The 13,655-nt window shown below is 35.2% G+C and overlaps 1 long non-coding RNA gene across 1 annotated transcript in view; it reads left to right on the top strand.

Annotated features, from left to right (window-relative positions):
• LOC135296225 (uncharacterized) overlaps window positions 1–13,359 on the top strand; it is a 30,958-nt gene extending 17,599 nt beyond the window's left edge. The window contains exons 3-8 of the long non-coding RNA XR_010358287.1: window positions 3,479–3,621; window positions 6,410–6,489; window positions 6,944–7,030; window positions 7,804–7,890; window positions 8,390–8,450; window positions 12,990–13,359. This is a non-coding gene — a long non-coding RNA (uncharacterized LOC135296225). The remainder of the gene's footprint in view (window positions 1–3,478; window positions 3,622–6,409; window positions 6,490–6,943; window positions 7,031–7,803; window positions 7,891–8,389; window positions 8,451–12,989) is intronic.
• Window positions 13,360–13,655: the final 296 nt, after the last annotated feature.

Raw genomic sequence — 13,655 nt, 5'->3', positions numbered from 1 at the left:
CAAGGAGTGTCTGGTCTACAGTCTTAGTCATACGCTTTAGTTTTAGGTCTCCTGCAAGGAACAGGCAGTTAACTTGATGATCCCTATGGATCCCTTCCAATTTGAGATATTCTGTGATTCCAGGTTTATATGATTACCAAAATAAAGAAAAAATGCAGAAGATTTTTTGTTTCTGTTTAAGAAAAATCAGTAAGAATATTTTCTTCCTCCATTGCCTCTCAGTATTTAAATATCATTACTATTTCCCCTAAACTAACAGTAGCTCTTTGTTGAATTGCTTCTGTTAAAATTACCTTATTTGTGCAGCCACCATAATAGAAAATTATCTCTATATAAAAAGTCCATATTCTGTGTTGTTAGTAAATTTGGTGCAGGGTTTTCTTAAGATTTCAGGCTAGTATGGGGGGTGTGTAAGTTTGGGTGGTGTGGTTTCTTGATTGTTTTTTTTTTTCCTTTTGGTACACAGATATAATTTTTTGACAGTTTAAATCTCAAGGGGAAAATACTTTCATCACCTGAGTATTTTCTAGTTCATGATCGTGGTCAACAACTAGCAGTTTGCCTGTATGGATAAAGGGCATTAGTACTTTATGCCAGTCTATTAGCTCTGTAAAGGGGAAAAAAGAAAATAAAAAATTAAATAAGTAATGAAATGTATAATATTAATAAAGAAGATATAATGGATAAGAAGAAGAACTAGAGCAATCCCTCCAGGAATACTTTTTTCTCTAAGATGGCAGTAGAAAGGGTTTCCATTTCACAGAGTATATTTAGAAAAATGAAGCATTTTTCAGCAAACGGTATCTTATAGGTCATGTACTGCCACAGTTGATTTTAAAGTAGGTGAAGATTAAACTATTTTCACTTATCAAAGGGCTTGCATATTTCTTATGACTAAATTCCCATTTCATGAAAACTGAATTAGTCAGAAGGAAAGTCAAACCCATTATAGAGTTAGTCTATGTGATTTGTTGGCAGGTGCTCATGGGAATCATTTGTTAAAACATCAGCAAACTAGGTTAGAGTAATTTCCCACCTCCTTTTGCAACTCTTGTAGCTTCTCTCACATAATAATCATTGTTCCTTTTTTTTCCCTAAATTCATGAAGCTAAACTAAACCTCTAGTCATAGACAAGAATCATCCTCTTGATACTGGATAGTAATTGGAAGCTGATATAACCTCTAAGATCCCTGACTGGGATGATTTTTATTCATCTGTCAGAAAAACAACCAATAGAACAGTGTAGAAGAAGGGTTATAAAATTAAAGTGACAGACTAGAGAAAAAGCTTTGTATTAGGTTTTTGGCTGTCTATCAGGAAGGCATGCTTGTGTTTCATGAGGGTAAGTGGAAACAACATTTTAGATGATCAAGATGAGAAACTATTCACAAGGTTACTCATGAGATGGATCCATAGAAAAAATGTCATTGGGCCATTATGCATAAGAATCCACCTAAATTTGAACAATATGGATGTTAAGAGACTAGGGAAGAGCCTAAACATGAAGTAATACACTTTTAAAGACTTATGATAATGCTGTGTAAAAGGACTATTTTAAAATGCAGTAAGATTTTAGGATAAAATCTGACTAAAGAAAAAACCCACAATGTAGAAAGTTACCAGAACAAAGAAAGTTATAATAAAACAGATTTTAAAATTAGATACATGGAAGATAGTGTGTATTTGAAGAAAAACACCATTTGAATTCTTTACTTACTATTGTATTAATTTCTTTATTGTTTCTGTAGAGAGTCATTTTAGTCCTGCGGTTTTGATATTTTTGTGGAATTCTTTTTTTTTGGTCAGATTTTTTTTCAGCTTTTTCAGACTGGATTGTTTTAAGGGGTTTAGGTCACCAAAGTGAAGTGTCTTTGTTACCCTCTTATTTTAACTCTACATGTGAAGTCCATACATATTATAACACCAGGATAGAACACTGGAAAAATTATTCCAGTGGCAAGTGTGATCAGAAACCCATATAAAAGAGATTTGTAGGAGGCACATGTCAAACTACTCTTACAAACAAAAGGAAGACTGGGCAAAATTGTAGCCTTACATTGTGTCACATCATATTGTTCAGTAAACAAAAAAAAAAGAATGTGAGTCAAAAGTTATGGAAAGTTAACAACAAGAATAATTGAGTGAATGAGTGAGCATAAAAAGAAATTTTGAGATACGTTTATTGTACTGAGTGCATTCTGTCTCTAGCATTCAAGGGATTAAACTGTAGGTGCCTCGGACCTAAAATCAAACAGTACAGAGACTTTACATGGCATGACAATTATTATATTGGATTCCTTGTCAGAATTTCTATGAATGCATGTAGAGTTTTCTGTATATTTTTGTGCTGAAGTTAAGTTTGTGCTATTTACTTTTGTAAAGGGATAATTAAAAAAAATTAAACTGTGTTTTCTATGGGTTTATGGAGACTTGGTATCCATTCAAAATGTGATTTAACTGGACTGAAATTAATTAAATAATTGAAAAGTTTCATTAGTTCATTTGATACAGGCAGGAAAGAGATTACACAATCGGTCTCATCTAGCTGTCAGAAGGGGTTCAAAGATAAAGAATGGAGGTGAGAAACATACTGACAATCAAATTTGGTTTTACTGAAGACATTTCAACTGTGGTATGACCAGATGTCCTATTTTCAGCTAGGATTGAGTTAATTCTCTTCCTGTAATTGGTACAGGAAATTGCTGTGTTTTACATTTAGGATGAGAATGATGTTGATAATGCAGTGAGCAGGATTTGCACTAAGTCAAAGACTGCAGCTTTTCACACCACAAGGATGCTGGGGGTACACAAAATGTTGGTAGGAGAGACAGGCAGGGCAGCAGACCCAAAGTGGCCAAAAGGATGTTCCAAATCATATGATACCCTGCTCAGTGTACAAACTAGGGCAAAAGCTGACCCAGGGCCTGCTGCCTGGGAACAGGCTGTGTATCAGATGGTGGGTGGAATTGCATTGTACACAATTTGTTTAGTATGCTCATAATTATTGTTTCCCTTCATTTTCTGTCCTATGAAGCCATCTTTATCTCAAACTGCGAGTTTTATTTTTTGTTCCTTCCAATTTTCGTCCCATCCCACAGCAAAGCAGAAGAATGAGAGTGTGGTGCTTATCTGCCTGCTGGATTAAACCAGAACACAAGTGAATGGAAATGGCAAGGATTTTAGTCTTATTTTTCATTTTCATATCTTGAACAGTTTTCTGTGGAATTCCAATTCCATAAATGGCTGCTTCTGGTGATTTAAAGGGTTATGTGTTTAGTGAACTGAACAATGTAGGTGGATAGTCTGTGCCCCCTAATCCACAAAGGGCTCCATTTTTGATATCATGGGTCATCCTAAGTCTGTGAATTTCATGTAGGAAGTAAAGGTGGATATTAGTTTGGGATTTTTTTGACCAACATGTTGGATTAACCTTGGCTGCCAAATACCCACAAAGCCACTCTCACTCTTTGCCCTCAGCTGAAGAAAGTGAGAAAATAAGATGAAAAACTCATGGGTCAAGATAAAGACAGCTTGCTATAAGAAAACAAAAGCTTCCACAGAAACAAAGCAAAAAAAAATTATTTACTTCCCATCAGAAGGAGATATTCAGACTTTTTCTGGTAAGTACTCAGTACATGTAGCAGTTTCTTCAAAAGACCACAAACAGTAATGAAATGTTCTGTGACCTCCTCCAGAAACACAGACTGTTTCCCTTAGCTTTTATCACTGAGAATGATATCATATGGTATGGGATATCTTTCAGGCATGTTTGGCTCAACTGTCCCAGTTGTGTTCTCTCCCAGATTTCTGCCCCACCACCAACTCGCCTGTGACTGTTTGTGTATGTGTGTAAAGGTGTGGGTGACAGCCTAAACACTGCACAAGCACTACTCAGCAATTGCTAAAACACCAGTGTGTTGTCAACATCTCAACTACAAACACAAAGCACAGCACTATATGGACTGCTATGAGCAGTGTTGGCCACATCCCAGCCAGTTCTGATGCCATATGTATATTCATCAATTCATGTTTGGTTTGGCAGAGTCACTCCACTTAAAAACAATTTAAAGTATTGGGGGAATAATAAATATGTAGAAGGACAGCAAAGAAAACATAAGGCTCCTGAAAACATTATGCTAATTCAATGATTGCTAAGTAGCAATAGCTTTTCTACAGTAAATATTTCAACACAAACTTAGCTACCACCTTTGCCTTAAAAAGATATTTTAAAAAATTATTCTGTAACAATGTGTTTCACAGAATGGGGCAAGGTGGAAGAGACCACAGTAGGCCACAGCGGGTCATCTGTTACAGCCTCTCTGCTTAAGCAGGGGTATCCTAGAGCACACATGATTGTGTCCAGATTTTAATAGCTCCAGTGAGGGAAACTCCACAACCTCCCTGGGCAATCTGTTCCAGTGCTCAGTCACTGCAAAGTAAAGAAGTTCTTCCTCATATTCAGGTGGAACTTCCTGTGCATCAGTTTTGCCCATTGCTTGGCACCACCAAGATGAGCCTGGAAACATCCTCTTGACACCCTCCCTTCAGATACTTATTATAGACAGTGATGAGGTCCTCAGTTGTTTCTTCTCAAGATTGAACAGACCCAAATCGCTCAACCCCTTCTCATAAGGGATTTGCTTCAGTCCCCTAATCATCTTTGTTTTCTTCCAATAGATCTGCTCTAGGAGCATCATGTCTCTTGTATGGAAGAGTCTTTTTAGAGGAGAGATGTAACTTTGCCCCCAGACTGCAAGAAATGTTTTGAGTTCCTAAAATATTATTAATTTTTTTTCTTTAAATCAGATATAAATTACTGCAAAAGCCTGTCCGGAGCTCCAAGCACCCTGCCACAATTAATCATACAATAAATGCAATTAAATCCTCAGCAAATTAAAACCCATTTCACATAAATGAGATTAGTAAATCAATCAGATAGGAACAGTCTCTATTGATTAGGAACCAAAGCTATAGCATTCCAGGGAGACCCTGTCACATAGATCTGTATTTTAAATATGCTTGGGAAATAATTTAATTTGGTCTATACAAGGAACCTGTCCCTCATACTATCCCCCCCTTTCTACCCTTCAGCATGTGTAATTCATCATTATCTTAAGATACTCCGTGCTACAAAGAATATCTGATTTTGTCACAAAATTAACGTAAATGATAGTTTTATTCATTTTTAAAGAATAATACCATGATTTTTAGTACTGCACTTCACATACAGAGAATTACTGTCCAGGTGAGTTCCATACATGTATGCTTTCATGAAAAGCCCCAAACTGATGAAACTTACATTCTTTTCCCATTAAGTGGTCTTTTCAATTTGAAAAGCCCTCTCCAGGGATCCTTGTTAATGTTGTTAATTATTGTCAACAGAAAGAGAAGATTTGTTCTAAAGTCTGAAACTATGCACAAAAGGGAAACAAAAATATCACTTTAATTAATTTCTTCTCTCATTTCTCTGGGGGGAAATAACCATAATCTCTCTTCTGGTTATACCTTTATATCTCACTCAACAAGTTGGGATAATTGAGAAAGTCCACCCAGGTTTAAAAATGGCACAGTGCAAGTGGTACACAGAATACTATACCATGTTAGTGTGACAGTAGGAACACAACCCAACACTTGTTTCCATATTTTAAACCCTTTTTTGTTTAAAAGGAAATTTGTATTTTCATATTCTACAGATATGATCAGTTTATGCAAAGAAATCCTTTGAAAGTCAGCATATGAGGATCTTAATTACATCAGTGTCTATGAAAAAGTTCAATAATACAATTTACGTACTCAAATTTTGCAAGGTTCATTACCACATATGATACCAATATAAGCCTGTTTACCTATCAGCCAAAAGCGTTATGTATAGCCAAAGTTAAAAGGAGATTCCAAACAGCTGAGAGGGAATGTGCATTAAATCACAGACTGGCCAAATTTGGAAGCTACCTTACAGTTCATCTAGTTCCAACCGTCCTGCCCTGGAACAGAAGTCCTAATCCTTCTCCTATATGCACTGCTAAAAGTCATAATGGAGGAAATTAAATGAGCCTGATTTGAAACAATGTAAAATAATAATTTGATATATTTTTCTCTGCAGGGTTCTCTCCTGACCTGCTGTATAGCCCTTAGCAGGGATCATACCTCTCAAAGAATAGTCTCTCCTCTCTTAAACTAATTTATGCTGTTTATCTACCCTGAGTTGTCACAGGCAAAACATCTCAGTTATACTTGGTATCAAACAGAATTTAAGGTTCCTGGTCTTTTCTTGTTTTGTTTCTATTATTTTTGAGAGACTGCCTCACAAAAGAATGAAAAGAGCACATAATAATGAGGAATACATAATTCTTACTAGCAAATGGAATTTCTACTACTTTTTAACTAATTTTATCAATTCTTCTTTACCAGGTAAATCTGTGTCATAATTGGGGTTTCTACACACACACACACACACACTCTCCCTTACTGGCATATTTAGCAATAAGAATGTAAGTCTAATTTATTTTACTTTTTCTTACCGAGATACCCTTGAAAAATTTATTGTGCAAGTCCTAGACATTTAACTTGACAGTAGAACTTATATTTATATTTATGCTTTTAAATTATATTAGGCTTATTCTTTTGCTGCCTGTATGGATTTTCAACATTCATTTCCAGATACTGTTTTATTTTTAAAAAAATTGTCAGGTGTATAAATATGGGACAACCCTTATACTGGCTGAGAAATTTTTTTTCTGAAAATTCATACTGTTTAAAGAATATCATTGAGAATGCCTTGGGGAAACAATTTCTACCTCATTACCATGTAAATATTCTTATTCCTGTGTGAGTGAGCCGATTACTGTAAAAACGAGATGAAATTCTACTCACAGATTTAATAAGGGATTTTTGGTATAATTTCTTGCACCTGAAACTGATTCTGTATTTTTCCATATTTTGAAGGTGACCCCTTTTAACCACATTCTGCTGCCAGAAGCTCCCTGAAAAACTGGCTAGTTTACTATATGAAACCTTTCTGAGAGCTTTCAGGTAGGAAAGGCTTATTCTTTGAAGACCTGGAAATCGTTAAAAGACTTCCCTGTTTGAAGTACTTCAGACATTAATGGGATTTACTATTGTCATAGACACCTTGTAAAAGAACTGATGTTGAGCCTTTACCTTCACATTTTAAAATAAGTAACTACTAAGTGAAAAGTTGCTCAAAGCCTGCTAGCTTGATTTGGATTCTAATAATTTCAGAGCCTTGGGAAGGTAAGATTGTCTATCTAAACTCTCATTACAAATTACAATGCCAAAAATTTTTCCTTAATTAAACATTAAAAGTTGGGTGTGATATTTTGGTTTTATTTTATTGAACACATTATATGTTTTTTAATAAAAAATTATGTAATGGTTATAGATTTGGATCAATTCTCTCTCAAATTATCATCTAAGTAAAAATGATTGTGTTCCATTTCCACTGTCCTTTTACTTTATAATATACTCCAAACATTCACCTACATGAGTCATATTAATAGCTATACTTCTGTATCTTATATATATATATATATATATATATAAAGGAATTTATATTCTATTTTCCTACCTCCTCTTCAGAAAATGAGTTACAAGAATCTCATTATTTAAATATTTGAATTATTATATTTTACTTTTCTTAATCTTTATAGAGTCTCCTATCTACATTGAAGTGTTTTAAATATATTTTTGTCCCATAGAAGTATTTTTCAGTACTTTTGCTACCAGTGCTATTTTTAAAGTACAATTTTTTTTTTCCTTTTTTTTTCTTTGCTTTGCAACTTCAGATCACTCAGCATTCCAAATTCAAGAGTGGTTACAGACTACCTGATCCCAAGAAGGGTCCTTTGTGAAGGTATACTTGCTCTTACAAGGTAACGTGCAGTATCCAATTATGATTTTAGAAGACAATCATTACCCTACTAAGTCAGAAAAAAAAATCTCCTTAGAAAAGCTTTCAGTATTTTGCATTTATTTATTTCTTGAATAAAATTATGAACTCTTGTAATTTATTTTCGTTATAAAGAAACAAGAAGGCCAACAGACTATGCCTGGAATAAAAGGGTGACTACTTTCAACATAGTACTAAGCAGTAAGGTTTGACTCTGTTTTTCCAAACCCTAGGTAATTCTCACAAGCTAACATCTGTTGAAGAAGGTTATTCCCTCATTTTTAGCTACCAACTTTTTTATCTGTCTACCATGACAATTGCATGTTTCATGCTTTTCATGGAAGACAAATTTAGCTATCTTAGGTTCTGTAACACATTCTGGTTTATAATTGATCTAGGCCATTTTACAAGTTTTAAGTGTATTATCTACACAAATTTTTCACAAGGTAAATAAAAAAATATTGTCAATTGCATTTCTGCAGATAAGAAATTAAGAAAGAATGAAATGGATTTCACATTGAACAAGTTACTGGAGAATAACACGTAATCCCATGAAAGTTGTCCCCTAGTTTCTAGAGTAACTATACATGACAGCTCTTGGCAGAGTCTGAACTGATGCGAGAAGTGTTTTAACATTTAAATGTAAACTCATACAGGCAGAGATCTGGCCAGGCCTGACGGGTCATGTCTGAGCCCCACTGAAATGTAGGCCAAAGCAGAATTTTTATTTTTGTTGCTATTTTCCCCAAAATTATGTGCCAAGATTTTATTTGGCCTGTACTAGACTGGACACATGTGGGTAAACAAAAACCCACACTCATTCCAGAAAAATAATAACTATGCGTAAGCACATTTCTCCAAGCAGGCCTTTTCTCCAGATGCTGTTCTTGCTGTGAGAATCAAAACCTGCAAAACAAGTTCAGAAATAAATCTCCACTCCTTAGCTGATACTGTGCTTGACAGAGATTGATCTATTTCTAACTATTTGATGGAGATTTTAATTAGCAGTTCTAAAATCTACAATCACCTGGGCTCTGGGGAAGTGACTCAAAAAACAATGATCAAATGTAATACTCATCTCTCTAATATGTCTGGCCTTTTAGCATCTTCCTGAAATGGCCACTTCTTCAGCTGTCTTTCTGATCAAATCAACTTTCCATATTTAAAATAAATTGCATTTGCACATGTTTTTTGTATCTCTACTCCTTCAGTAATTCACACATTTATTTATACCATTAAATTTGATTCAGCTCGTATGAAATAAGAAATATTCACATAAAAATCATAATCGCTGTTGTAGTACTTAAATAATGCACATTTTTAGAGTTAATAAGCTAAGCAATAACATGATTTTTTTAAACAACTAGAAAATAAACTACTATTCCATGCTATAAACTGTGGAAAAACATTTACATAAAATTTCTCTCTGGGTTTCACCATCTGCACTTTTGTTTAGGCAAGGAAAATATGAAAAGATGTCCAGTTTTACTAAGTAAAAAAAAAAAAAGCCAAATTGAATTAATGAAAAAATGAGTAAAATCTTCAAAGATAAAAATTTATATTTTCTTAGAAATAATTGATGTGAAGTTGAGTTTATACAATTATTATCACTGTGATACCTTTATATTAGACTATTAGACTATATGCTCCCTTTATATTAGACAGCATGACTTTGCTAAAAATATTTTTTATAAAATAAGGACACTGATGTTCACAGTCATAGACTGACTGCAGGGTAATTTTTAACTGACACAAAACTTTCCTGAAGCTTTCATTTTCTTTGTGGAACCTAATATTTTTCCCTTAAGGAAAAGACAGTTCTCATCCTAGGTGAAATTTTGAATTTTGTATTAAGGGGATGCATGAAATGTGGCATTTCTGGGTTTTGTTTTTTAAGTATGAATTGAACAGGGATTGATTCTTCCACTCAATAACTTGGAATTGCAGTACTAATTTTATGAATTTAGTATTTGTAAATTACAAGACTGCAAAATCTTTCAAATGTGTCTTCTATATTTTGCATTGATTTACCAAAACCATGCATGAAACAGGTCAGATTACAGGTCAGATTATTCATAATGTGGTATTTTACATATCCCAGCAAAAGCTTTGAATAATCTTTTGCTAAGGCAGCATATTCAAACTGTCAAATGATTTCTGAGAAGAGTCATCTAATCTTGCTTTCTATGACCTTAAAGCAAAAAAAAATGTATCCAGGCATATTTCTGCAATTGAACACTTAAATTCAAAAAAGTAAATCCCAAAAATAGTGTTCAGGAAGTTTACAGTTTTATCTAGAAAACTGGTGTTGGGGGTTTTTTTTGTGGGTTTTTTTTTTGTTGGTTGGTTGGGTTTTTTTTGTTTTGTTTTGGTTTTTTTTTGTTGTTGTCGTTTTTGTTTTTGTTTTGTTTGTTGTTGTTTTTTTTTAAGTTAGAAAGAATTAAGAAATACCTTAATTATATTCCAAAATTTAAACAATGTGTAGTCAAAAAAGATTTCAGTGTTCTGCAAAATATTTCTTTCTATGATACATATATCCTTATGACAATAAATACAATGAGATAATGTTTAGCTTTCCTTTGCTTTTAAAATTGTATTCAAGTTTATATTTTGCTTTACTAGCAAGTATGCTTACAGGTCGTACTGTGACAAACTTTGGATTTAAGTACATCTACCATCAACAAAAATTCAATTTATACTGAAGAGGTGGTAACTTTTCTGAATTTGTTCATAGTTACAAATATTCGCCTAGGAATAAAAGATATCTTTCTAGCAGGAAAGAAGCAGATATTTGAATTATACAAACTTAAGTAATATTTGCTGTGAAGATATCATCACACAGGCGATATTTCTCACGAGGTCTTTAATATGATGAGCCTTGACCAGCTAATCTACACTATCTGTAAAAAAAATCCCAAAAAACCTGCAACTTATCATATTTCTTAGATACTTGTTACTGCTTTTCTCTATTGATTCTAATAAAACATAAATAAATATTCTGATTTTTCCTTATCCATATACACTATATATAAGTACATATTAAGATATATTAATATTTACACACAAATTACTTTATTTTCTTGCTTTTTATTGGCACTATACACAGATACAAAATTTGTTCTTGTGGTGGATAAACCTTGTCTAGCAGCCAAACTCCCACCAAGCTGCTTTTTACTGCTCTGTTCTGTGGGGCTAGGGAGAAAACATGAGAACAAGAAATCATCTGGTTTGAGGTAAAGAGCTGGAAAAAAAGACAAAAGACAAGTGCCAGTTACTCTCATGGACAGAACAAATTCAGTTTTGGGGAATTAGCTTCATTTATTGTTATTAATATAAATGTTTAATTATTGATTGATGTATTTAAAATTAAAGAACAAGGGAAAAAAACAAACATTTCACAGCTGAGGAAATCACCTTTTCTCCCCTTTTCCCACATTCCATGTGAAAAACAAGGTTCACTCTCCTGTAAAAATTTAGACAGTTTAGTAAAGTACAATAGGAGACAAAGACCATAGAGCAAAGATAAACAGCTGTGTGCATCTTGGCACTTAGCCAAGAGCACACCTGCTATTCTGGAAACACCCTTTACATACCATTTCTATTGCATCAACCTGTTACATATTCATAAACAATCATGCATTTTAAACTTTTCCCCAAACTAATTTACCTATTCCAAGAACTGTTTAGCATGGCTCCTCCTCAGGTCCACCTTTTTGGAGCATGTGTTGTGGTTTTAGTCCATTCTTATCATCACTTCCATTTTTGGGCCCCGGCCCACTCTGTCTTCAGATGGTGAGTGCTGGCAGTTGACATATCTGGTATCATCATCGCATTTTAACACAAGCATATCTGTATCGGCTATTTCACTACTAAGTCTAAGCTTAATTTACAACAGAAATAAAAACTATATCTTTATAACAAAGTTACTTTAACACCACACATATAGAATCCATTTTAATATTTGCAAAAAGCCAATATTATAATATGTATCTATAACACTCCTCATCACCCCAGGTACATTTTCTCTTTTTACATGACTTCAAGTAACACTTCGTCCCTATGTCAGGCAACCAGTGGCACAAGGTGTGTTGGACACTGGAGGCAGAAGTTTCCCTCTGCACATCCATCCTTCTCCTCTCTTCTGCTGCTCCAGAGCTCTCCACCACTGACTTGTTCTTCCTTTTCTTCTTTCCTCACCTTGCTGTTCCCTCTGTTGCTTCTCATTCCTTTTTACTCCCCATGCCCCACTATCTTCTTGTGTCCTTGTTACAAAGGCAGTCCCCACAATACCCCTGCCCTGGCTGTGGGCTCAGCCATGACATGCCCTGTGCTGGCGTTTGGATCCAGCTAGAACTGGCTGTGTCCAGCTGGAACCGGCTGTGTCTAACTGGAACCAGCTGTGTCTGGTTGGGGCTGCCCTGGGCCATGGTCTTGGCCATGCCCTGCGGTGGGTGGTTGGATCCAGCTGTGTCTGGCTGGGGCTGCCCCAGAGCCCTCACAGAGCCCCTGCAGCCCCCGCTGCTGGCTCTGGGACACCTGCATCCCGTACAGCTCCAGCAGGAAGAACAGTTATTACATTTGCACGCAGGTGTCCAACATGTATGGTGGATATTTCCCATCCAGGCAAGTGCCATGACAAAGTTTCACAGCCATCAGTGAAAAACAGCTGCGGGCATAACTCGTGCTCCTTTTGCCTCCCTTGCTCTGGAGGACCCGACCATGGGATTACATTGAATTATGCTGGAAGCAGACTAAACAAAAACCACTTAGTATGCTTGACTCTTAACCTCTCCAAACTTCATAGCCGATATACTTTTGTCGTAGTTCTGGTAAGCCTGTGGGTGACCAGAAGTTGAAATAACTTAAAAGCTATAAAAATGGCCATGTAAAGGCAAAAATACATTTTTTCTTTATATTTGCTAGTCCTGCAATTGTTTGCCTTCCACCTGTTCTGGTTCAATAACTATGTTGTGTTTGAAGAGTAGACTTAATAAATTATTTCCTGTACTAAATGACAAAACAAGACTTTGTGTAATTGATCACAATTTAGGGGACAAGACACTTTTTTTTTTTTTTTTTTAGGACTGTGCTCCAGAGCAAGACATGTGAGAAAGAGGAAGTTAGTACATGCGTAACACATCTTTCACTCAGCTGTCAGACGTGTACAGATTATGAATGAAAACTAAGAAAGCTGGAATTACAGGCAAGAAATACAGGCTCAACAGCTAGATTTATCAAATAGAAGGAAACTTAACGGGGATGACTTTGAAGGCAAGCCAGTATGAAGTACCAAGTAGGGTTTTCACCATTCCCTGTCTGATTAAAATCGCACCTTTAATGATTTCTATCCGATATTGATGTTCTATGCTCACTGATTTATGCATGAAGTCTGGAAACAGCACAACAAATAAATGCTTCCCATGTATTATTTTTTCACTTCAGACTCAGTATCAACAGGAATACAATAAATTTCCCGTCAATAGGAATACATATACTGTTGTATTTCCCTGATGAGCGTGCTCTGACCACACTTCCTGTCCTCACTGACTATTTATAACCATCAATTCCTACAACTATAGGAGAATGAAGCCTCTTGAGAGAAGCCAACATGTTTTGCTTCAGATCTTGGTTTAAAGAAAGTCACAAATCCTACCATTTCCCCTTTTCTAGAACAGAAAGCTTTTAAGTGCTGCCCCAGTGCCATGGGATTCATACTCAGAATTCCTTTGAATTGCATTTTCATGTCTT

The sequence above is a fragment of the Passer domesticus genome, chromosome 3, assembly GCF_036417665.1.
Source record: "Passer domesticus isolate bPasDom1 chromosome 3, bPasDom1.hap1, whole genome shotgun sequence".
Classification (NCBI taxonomy): Eukaryota; Metazoa; Chordata; class Aves; order Passeriformes; family Passeridae; genus Passer; species Passer domesticus.
This window is presented reverse-complemented; position numbering and strand designations above follow the sequence as displayed.